Genomic DNA, 10,902 nt, shown 5'->3' with positions numbered 1-10,902 from the left:
TATATTCCTAGCTACTTAGGAGTCTGGAATCTGAGAATCATGATTGGAAGCAGACTGGGCAGAAAAAGTATCTCCAATTAACCAAGAGAAGGCCAGAAGTTTAGCTATGACTAGCATTGTAGAGAGCGCCAACCTTCAGTGAAAAGCTAAGGGGCAATGCTCAGGTCCTGAGTTCACGCTCCAGTACTAGCACAAAAGAAGAAAGAAAAGAAAGAGAGGTAGGAGGCAGGGAAGGAAGAAAGAAAGGGAGGAAGGGAGGGACGGAGGGAGGGAGAGAAAAAGAAGAAAGAGCAAATGAATAAAAGACTGTAAAATTGAGCATATGACTTCAACCTCCTGGGAGGCTCTGTGTCACTTTAGCTAGATCTGGAAGTATCTCCTGGATACATTTCTAACTCCAAAATGTGATGTCCAGAATGCAGGTATGATGATCGCATTTCTTTTTCTTAGTTTGTTTGATGAAGAATAACTTTGACAAGCCTAAGGAGAGAATCTTCCCTTCATTAGCAATCCAAGATAATTTATGTCAGGGAATAACTCTAGTTGAGGAATCATTAATTAGTAGAGTGACTTTTAGGAAGACAGTTCATCTTTCTGAGCTTCAGTTTCAGCGTCTACAAAATAAAGTCTGAGCACCATAATTGCCATTGTCACTTCCAGCTCTGAATTTCTTTTTTTTTAAACTAAGGAAGTTTTTATTTTAAGACAGGACGAATAGCATCAACATACCCAAATACGAAAGCAAGAATTCACTACTACTACTCAGTTATCAGTTAAAAACCAGAACTACTGACGAATGACAATTGCTTGGGGCAACACGGTAGATGTGCTTTGCTAGGGTATTCTGTGGCTTTATCTGTGTGCAAAGGCACGACAAGAGTGAAGCAATGCAGGTGAAATGGCAGGTGGTCAAACTTTAAGACCCTTTTCTCCACGTGAACGTGCTTTCTTTCTGCTTTTTAAAAATCAGCAGGTCATTTTACAAATAACCTTAATATCAAAGAATGCTTTCAAAAGGCTACAAGACATTTAAGATCATGGCTAAAGTTGTACGGTGAAGTCTGGGGGTGGGGAATTAGGTTGTCGAAAGCCAGATTTCATACAACGGCAGGTACATGTGCTTGCAGTAGAAAAGAAGACGCTCATCTTAATATAGGCTGGTCTTTTTCATAATGCGCAGGAATTCTTGCTCATCGACCTCTCCATCTCCAGCCCCATCAGCTTCATCAATCATTTCCTGCAGCTCCTCGTCACTCAGATTTTCACCCAATTCCTTGGCCACCCGCTTCAAATTTTTGAAAGATATCTTCCCAGTTTCATCGTCATCAAACAACTTGAAAGCTTTCAGGATTTCTTCTTTGGTATCTTTCTCAGACATTTTCTGAGTCCTCACAGTCAAGAAGTCACTGAAGTTCATTTTTCTTGAACTTCCTTATCAATTTCACTTATCATTTTCTTGATTCCTTCTTTCTTGGGTTCAAAACCCAGGGCTCTCATTGCCACCTTGAGTTCTTTAACATCAATAGTACCAGTTCCATCCCCATCAAAGAGATCGAAGTCTTCCCAGATTTCCTGTTTTTGCTCTTCAGTAAGCTCTGGTCTGGGACTCATCCTTTTTCGCTGGGTACTTGATATCACGTTTGTCTTCTTAAAATTGGAAGCCATTGCCGAGGGAATCTGCACTCGCTTGTTCCAGCTCTGAATTTCTATGTGAACGTTTAAAATCCCTGTCAGCTCAAGGAATGTGCTTTGTGGTACTGATGCTATGGGGCTAATCAGTGCCATCGTAACCAATGAATCCAAAACATGATGGTGGCAGTCAGGTGTACAATCACAATAATAAATGTCTTAAGGATGAAGCAAGATAGAGTTTATGAAGAGTTTTCATAGCCATCAATCATTTTAGTGTCATTCAGCTTGCAATATGTAGGGTCAGAAGATGACTTTTGAGTCTAAATATGGTGTTGTTCATGATAATTTGCTATCTTTGTGGTAACTGTGAGGGAGTGTAGAGTTAGCTGCCTGTGTCGATTCAGACATTAATGAGAGCTTACTTCTTTCCCCCAGTTTAATAACTTATTCCTTCCTTTAGTAACTTCTGCTTTCCACAGTGTAACATTACCATGGACAGATTAAAAAAAAAACTCCAAACTTAATGACATTTTAATAAAATTACAATTGAATAAGGAAGTGTGTTTCTCTCTTTGGGGGCAAAGAAAATCTAGAAATTGACAGCCTTCATATCAATTGTTTCATATGGAGGATGATTTTCTTAGTTATAAAGGCTTTTTACAAGAATAAGACTCCTCCTTAACAGAAGAGTTTGTATTTGAGTGTGCGTGTCTCACTGCGGGCATATGTTAGAACATCACTGTGTGCTAGATTTCTTTCCTCTTCTCAAGAAGTATCATGGAACTTCAACATTAAAATGCCTGAACTCCTTAGGAGAAAAAGCCTAAACTTGGATCTAACCCTTAGCCTACCTCTGATAACTCTATAGCCTTGAGGATATCATTAAAACCAAAGCCTTAATTCTTTCACTAATTAAAAAAATGTATTTGTGTAGCCAGTAGCTGGAAGATCCCACCAGTATCCCTAGATGCTCAGGAGGCTGAGATCAGAAAACCATGGCTTGAAGCTAGTCTGGGCAGCTAAGTCTGATACATGTATTTCTAAAATAATAAGCTGAAAGCTATATGGGAAGGATAGCCCAAGTAGCAAGCAAGCAAGCAAGCACAGCCAAACAAACTCCAAATACCTGGAATGCAAATCCTAGCACTAACAATCCACCAGCAATCAATCACAATGTGTGTCAAGAACTAAAACATTTGATTCAAAAATTATACTCTTACTTGCTATGTTGCTTATTTTTATTAGTTTCTGCTGTATATTTCTTTTGTCTGCATAATCACTCTTTAGTAGAGACACCAATATAGAGGAATTGCCTGTTACTTTGTTTAGCATGTAGGGTTTTAAATATCAGGACACTACTGCACTTTTAAAATATCAGCATTTCTCTTCAAATGGCAGAAGGGTGCACGAAATGAAATTTAGGGTCTTCTGGAGCCTCTGTGATGTTTTCTCAGCTTTTGAGAGTACAATTTATACTAATAGCATTGGCAAAAATTATCTGCTAAGATTGATGCAACATGAGAAATGGCTTATTTGTAGCACAATCTTTCTTTCATTCTTTATTTTGTGGGTCATGAGGCTAGATGGGCCTGGTCCCTGTCCCTGAGCTCTTCAGCTCAAGGCTATCACCCTACCCTTGAGCCATGCCCCACTTCCCGTTTTCTGGAGGTTAATTGGAGGTAAGAGTCTCAGGTCCTTTTGTGTTGGGGCTGGCTTGGAACCTTGATCCTCAGATCTCAGCCTCCAGAGTAGCTAGGATTGCGGTGAGAGCCAGTACACCCGGCACAATCTTTCTTAAGTAAGGTTAAAAAAATTAGTAAAAAGTTACATGTGAAAGTCAGAGAATAGTTCATATCTTTCCTTTGAGTCCATCTGGTTCCTGACAACTTAAAGGAGATTTCCAGATGCCTATGATTTGTTTATGCCACATCAGTGACTTCATTGAAATTTCCTTAAAAATTAAACCAATTAACCGATGTCTGAGCTTTTGTGTAGTTTTGATGGATACTTCTTTCTCAGCATTAGTACAGAATGCAGCAAGTGATAAAAAGTGACCAGCAAAGAGAAACACTAACAGAGGTCATTAAACACCAACTCTGCCCAGAATGGAGAGGATTAGGCCCCAAATTAGAGCACTGAGTTTGGCCTCTGACCTGTCCTTAATCTTTTGTTTTTTTCATTGAAAATCACCCTTTGACTTACAAAATAAAAATGTCATGAATCAAACTTGAGCTACCAGGTGATTATGGCCAAAACAAATTTAATTTTTAAACCTTAGTGAAGAAGAGGACAAACTCACTGACAGGCAAAATTCTATGTTTTCTGAACATCATATTTTGCTTTTTAAAGGATAGCATTGGGGTAGTTCTCTCCAAAGATGCAAAGTGACCATTAGACTTGCCAAAATAGATCTCTAAAACACAATCAAGGATTATGTTTAATACAAAGGACATAGAACAGTATCTCAAAGATGGTATGTCTGCAGTAAATGTGAAGTTATTTTTATTTCTTCTAACATGGATAAAAAAAGTAATGTAAGGCTGTGAGTTTGACCTAGAGGTAGCATGCATGAAGATCCAGGTTTGATTCCTCAGTACCACATACACAAAAAAGCAGAAGTGGTGCTGTGGCTCAAGTGGTAGAGCTCTAGCCTTGAGAAAGCCCAAGGATAGTGCTCAGGCTCTGACTTCAAGCCCCAGACTGGCAAAAAAATAATGATGTAAAGCTGTACTCTAATTAGAATGCTAGTTATCGTTAAAGCAAAGATAGAAATAAGTGATTGCTCACTTTGTTTAGTGTAGAATAAAAATCTCACACCTAATTTGGGTCTCTACTAATTGTATTAAAGCCAGCTATTGTGTGCACACTCTTATAAAGTGTCAGAGACTGTACATTAAATATTCATTGGGACTATTTTTATCCTTTTCTTCTTTTGTTAAGTAAATTTTTAGTAAATGACCCTAAATCCTATGCTACAAAGAAATGACAGTGAGCCAGGAGATTCTTTCCACCCACTGTATTCTTAGCCACAGAATGACCATAGAAATATTAATGACAAGGACACCAGGAAAAACATTAAATAGGGTCACTGCCCCAACACACAGTTGGCTCACAGGCAAACATTTGTAAATTACTTCAGTATGATTTATTATGAACTTATTATGTACTTGACACTAGAGAAATAATATTGAATTAAAAATAGGCACAATCCCTATTCTTATGAAAATTACTGCCAAGTGGCTAAAACCCAAACTAATCAAGTAATTTCATTAATAGACAGAAAGACTAAAACAAATGCAATGAATAGAATAAAATGCAAGGGTACACCAGTGTACAATGAAGAAGGGATGTGATCTAGACCAGGGGATGGAGAAGCACTGCAATCTCTATCTTAAGAGTTAGCAAGGCAGGGTGCAAAGAGAAACCACTGACTGTGCAAAGTTATGCATGATTTCTAGGCTATGTTAAATGCTTTGGTCATTGCTTTCAGGGCAGTTGGAAAGGTTGGAAGAAAGCTGCCCAGATTTTATACAGGAAGACCAGGTTCGAAGATAATGGCTGCTTTCTCTCTAGGATAGTGGCAAGGGACAAAGAAAGATGATAACATTTGAAAGAAATGCACTGGAGACATAACAAAAATCCACTAGTAATACTGGTTTTAGGTGAGTTTGGAAAGTCCAGAATGGAGAAAAAGATGTCAAAAGGACTGTTGGTTTTCGGATGTACGCTAATTCCCAAATTAAAGAGTAATTCTAGAAAGTGGATTTGAAAAATGGTGATTATAAGATTTGGGAGAGGAAGTTGTTACATTATCTATTTTAGATTAACCTAGATAAGGAAATTAGGCAGACACACATATATGAATATAGGTCTCAGAGGACAGGACCTACAATTCAGTCGTGATGAAATTCAATAGGTAGTCCCAGATGGGAAAAATGAGCTAGGAGGATTAACTTGGCAAGGGATGACCCAAAAGATAGAAAAATTTAAAAATACTGGGAAAAATGTGTTTTTTAAGGGATGTGTGTGTGTGTGTGTGTGTGTGAGTGTGTGTGTGTGTGTGTGTGTGTGTATGTACTTCCCTCAAGGTTTCTCTCATGGCTCATGCTATCACTTGAGCTATGTCTCCATTTCTAGCTTTTGCTGGATAGTTGGAAATGAATCTCTTTGATTTATCTCTGACTAGCCTCAAACTGTAATTCTCACATCTCAGCCTCCTGAGTACCTAGGACAATAGGTATGAACCATCAAGTACCTGGATGAAGATAGTTTTAAAGAGGAAGACAGAATCCAAAGTAACTATGAATTTAAAAAACAGGAGTACTAAAATTATTTTAGTTAAATAAAGTGGTATCCAAATTATGGATGACTTTTACCTGGAAACTATATTGTGTGTTGAACAATAGTAGGAAGTGAGATATAGAGACCACTGTCCCCAAAAATGGCTTTGAAAGGGAGGAGTGGCAGAGTTAGAGTGGGAAGGAAGAGTCCTTTATGGAAAAATTGGTTTTCTAAGATTGTAAAATCTTAACTAAGCCCAAATAGTATGACACTAAATGTAAGGACCTCCAGGGTAAGAAAACAAAAGCCATATAATGAGTGACTGTTGTCCTTAATGTACTATGTTATCTCTCATCTCTTTTGCCATCCCTTGGTTATCTCATATTCTCACAATATTTCACCTTGTTATCTGATATATTTTATATGTGCTTCATTGGTTATTTGAAATTGGATAGGGAAGGGGGGAAATCAAGATAAGCGGGGGGAGGGTGGAAGGGAAATGGGGACCATGTCATGAGAAAGGGTATCAATGTATATGAATTAATGCACCTTCTATCTGGTGAATATAACGTAACCCTTCTATTAATTACAATAAAAATATATGAAAAAATCCTATCTCTCAGGTGGCAACTAAGTTCAATATTAAATGCAACAAGGAAAAAAAAGATAGAGAAAGGGTCAAAACTTGCAGGTATAAAGATTGGATTTGGGAAGGAAGACAGCTCCCTTTTGTACTGTAGCAGGTGAAATTAGAACAGAGTGAACCCAAGTCTAGGCAGGTTTTCAGACCTGAAATAGTGATCTGAGATAAGCTTTCAGCCTACCCCTTGCAAGTTTCAATGGGTTAAATGAATATATGAATGGATGAAGATGAAGTCTTGTTTTTTAACATTTCATCCCAAGAACTAAGCTCAGTTTTCTATTTGCAGCTCATTCAGTCTCTCAGCTACCTTCTCTGAACCCTGACACTTCTGATTCATGCAGCACATTGGATGACTTTTCGCCAATAATACCGCAGTATGCTTGGAAATACTCTCATCTATCTCTCATAAACACTTGTTCAGTAGTAATTGTTCCACCTACAGAGGCTGCCAGTCATGCCATCGGAATTATTTAATCGTTATTTTATGAACACAGAAATCAAAAGTCTCAAAAATATGAAGCAGCTTTTCTAAAGACTAGCAAATAACTGAAAAGCCATTACCCAATATGCCCTCTTGAGGAATACGCTGAATAGCCTCCTGAATATTATCTTTCATGATATTTTACAATATCTCTCATTGAAAAGGACTATTTCCAAGTAAACAGAATCTCCAGTAGACAAATTCATTATGTAATTAGGCTTGCCTGCTATAATGTTCAGATAACCCATGCTAAGAAGCAGCCCTTATGCATGTAGAAGACAACTACTAAAATGATGACTACTTCATAGATTCTCACTGTGTGTCCTCAAGACTGAATGAAGGTCAGCTGGCTGGGGTTGTAGCTAAAAGTAGAACCCTTCACCAAGTACCAGGGTTCAATCCTCAGCATTGCCTGCGATGTTAAAGCAGTCATATCTTCAGGTTTTTCCCATTATTCTTAGTAAGATCATCTTCAGTAGGTTGAACTCAGTGACTTGCCCTTTCCATGTAATTCCATGTCATTCCATGTAATTTCAATTGCTAAGCATTTGTCTACAAGTAAAGGTAAGCTTTATAAACAAAAGTTTGTAAACTACAGATTGATTTAGGAGATGTCAATACATTCTTATGAAGATGATTTAAAAGAATAATGCATTTGTTTTCATCTCCTGAGGTACATATGTTCTGTCAGATCTTAAACCTGAGAACCAGCTTCCCATGTAAGCACTCACAGATGCAGATGCACATATGCACCACTTAGTTGGCTAAAGAATAATAAATAGAGAGGGAAACTCCATGGACTAAACACCTGACAAGCAGCCTAACAAAATGAGTATCAGGAAGCTGAAACAAGATTGGAAAGGGGTGGGGCAGTGCTAGTGGAAAGTGTGTATGACTGATAAAGGGAACACAGGACAAATACACTTGAAAACCATAGGTGTGATAAAGAAATAGATACATTAAATGAATCTGGGGTAAAGGGGAAAATGAGATGGGGGAGAATGAGGAAGAGAGTGACTGGTCAAAAAGCACTGGACACTTAAATGGACTTGTTAAATTGTCATCCCCTTGTACAACATTTTGAAGTTCAGAAAAGAAGTAATAATAATCATCATTATTAGTAATAATAACATACACAGAAAGAGAACATTGTTATAGTTGCAATTACTTTTAAATTTAAAAAAATCCTGAGGAAATCATTTAAAATAGAGTGCAGCATTTGGGTCTAGCTAAATCATACCTAAGGAATGATTGACTTAGCCTATGATAATCACAGATCTGAGTACACTGAGAACTATCTGGATAAATTGGCCACTCCAGAGACTGGTACTTGAGGATGCTCTAGGTCTTCCATATGAGATGCAAGGCAGAGTTGGCTAACAAACTCCCTTTAGGCAGAAGATGGGAATGGCCTCTGTAAATGATTAGACTTCTAGGATTCCATTCTGAGGACAGGTGTCAAGAATTATGACCAGAGGCCACATTCTTTTTTTTTTACTGTGATTAATAGAAGGGTTAAATTATATTCACCAGATAAAAGGTGCATAACTTCACAGACGTTGATACCCTTTCTCATGACATGGTCCCCATTTCCATCCCAACCTCCCCCCACTTATCTTGATTTCCCCCTTCCCTATCCAATTACAAATAACCAATTAAGCACATATAAAATATATCAGATAACAAAGTGAAAAATTGTAACAATATGAGATAACCAATGGATGGCAAAAGAGATGAGAGATAACATAGTACCTTAAGGACAATAGTCACTCATTATATGGCTTTTGTTTCCTTATGCTGGAGTTCCTTACATTTAGTGTTGTACTATTTGGCCTAATGTCTCTAGATTTTGTTCTATTGTAAATCTCTGCTAGGAGAGCCCGAGGTTTCTACTGATTATGACAAATGAGAGAGACTATTGGGCCTATGTTCCTTTGAGTCTGGCTTACTTCACTTAATATGATTTTTTCTAAGTCTTTCCATTTCCTTACAAATGGGGCGATGTCATTCTTTCTGACAGCTGCATAGAATTCCATTGTGTACAAATACAACTCATCAACTGAGGGACATATGGGTTGATTCCATGTCTTTGCTATGGTAAATAGTCCTCCAATTAACAACATTGTGCTAGTGGATTTAGTATGCCCTTGTTTCTGGATGATTGGGTAAATGCCAAGTAGTGGAATTGCTGGATCATAAGGGAGCTCTATGTTTAGTCTTTTGAGGAACTGCCATACTGCTTTCCTTAGTGGTTGAAAGAGTTTGCACTCCCACCAACATTATAGTAGTGATCCCTCCTGGCCACATCCCCTCCAGCATCTATCTGTTGTTATTTGTTTTCTTGATCCTGGCCATTCTGACTGGAGAGAGATGCAATCTTAGAGTTGTTTTGATTTGCATTTCTTTTATGACCAGAGATGTTGAGCATTTCTTCATGTGTCAATACAGAGGCCACATTCTTATCCGCAGGGATATCCTTCCACCAGTGTTGTGTACATTTTCAAGACTGCATCGCTATTTCTCCTGTGCAGCCATAAATGTTGAGCTTTGACTTGGGAGAAAGACTTCTTCCTTGATCTCTGACCCATCTAGCTACATAGGTTTCTTGGAATTTCTTTTATTGTTCATTAAGTTTGAAGTGTCTATGATATACTTTAGGAAATGGTTTCCCAGCCAAGTGAGGGTGTGAAAGGGTATGTGACTCCTCAGACTCTGGTAGAAATGAATAATGAAGCAAGAATGTTTAGGGAATGAAAGCAACCCCCCCCCCACTTGGTCCTCATTTTTAAGGGATCCTTGCACAAATCCAGGCTTACTGAACACATGGATGAGCTTTGGTACCACGACCTACCAGTATTGGTAGCTGAAAGATAAATTAAGCTTAAAATTTGAGTCATTCTGTGAAGTTCCTCCTCTAGCTCAAGGTACTCTTTTTCCTTCTGGATTGACAGGGCACACACAGTTAGAGAGGAGCTCTGATCCCAAGAGACCTTGTCATTCACAGGAATGACAGATGTCCTGACAAGAATCTGGGAAATAGAACTGCTTACACATGCCATAGGTGCAGGACTACACTTATTCTTGCTTTTGTGTTTCATCATATTAACTGATACAATCCCAAACTGCTATCTCCCACCCCTTGAAAGTGGCATTCTTTTGGTACATGAAAGAACCAATTTTCATGGGAAACTTTGCATTTGAGACAAATCATTATTCTTTATATCCAAAAACTTTAGACCAGGACACTCTATTTCAATTCAACCAAAATTTGTTGATTTTCTTACTCTGGTCATATGCTGGGACTCTCTGGTTCTCAAAATCCTGCCTAACTTGCAGTCCTTAGTAAGACTTGTTAAAACACAGAATATCATGTTTTGTTTCCAGAATTTCTGATTCATCAGGTCTGGGATGAGACCCAGACATGGCATTTTTAACAATGGTATTTTCTAGTATGATATTACTGTCCTAGAATCCATATGGCCCCTGCCAGAGACAGTTAAAATCTAGCTCTTTGTTCTTGAAGTTTAAAATGAATACAGGTAATCTGAATATATAGTTGTTCACCCAGTAATAGGGAATTAATAACTTCTCTTGGATTGGATAAATATGTGAATGGAAACCAAGGCTGAATCCTGTGTGGAACTGTGGTTCGAATGTTAGAATGTGACACATAGAGTGGAGATTGTTGTATTGAGCTGGGAAGGCCACGTAGGATTTGGAGAGAAAATGGGAGATGCGGGGAGTTCCCAATATAACAGACGGTGACAAAGACATGGGTGAAAAGAATGACTAGTAATCCAGATGAGTGTGTAATATTTCATGGCATGTGCATAAGCCTTGCCTGGCCTGCAAAAGCCATTCTACC

The 10,902-nt window shown here is 38.2% G+C and overlaps 1 pseudogene; it reads right to left on the bottom strand.

Moving 5' to 3' along the window:
• Positions 1-938: 938 nt before the first annotated feature.
• Positions 939-1,677, bottom strand: LOC150066595 (centrin-2 pseudogene; annotated as a pseudogene).
• Positions 1,678-10,902: the final 9,225 nt, after the last annotated feature.

The sequence above is a fragment of the Megascapheus bottae genome, chromosome 2 (assembly GCF_031878675.1).
Source record: "Megascapheus bottae isolate mThoBot1 chromosome 2, mThoBot2.hap1, whole genome shotgun sequence".
NCBI lineage: Eukaryota > Metazoa > Chordata > Mammalia > Rodentia > Geomyidae > Megascapheus > Megascapheus bottae.
Note: the sequence above shows the minus strand (reverse complement) of the source record. Positions and strands in the feature narration are given on the sequence as shown.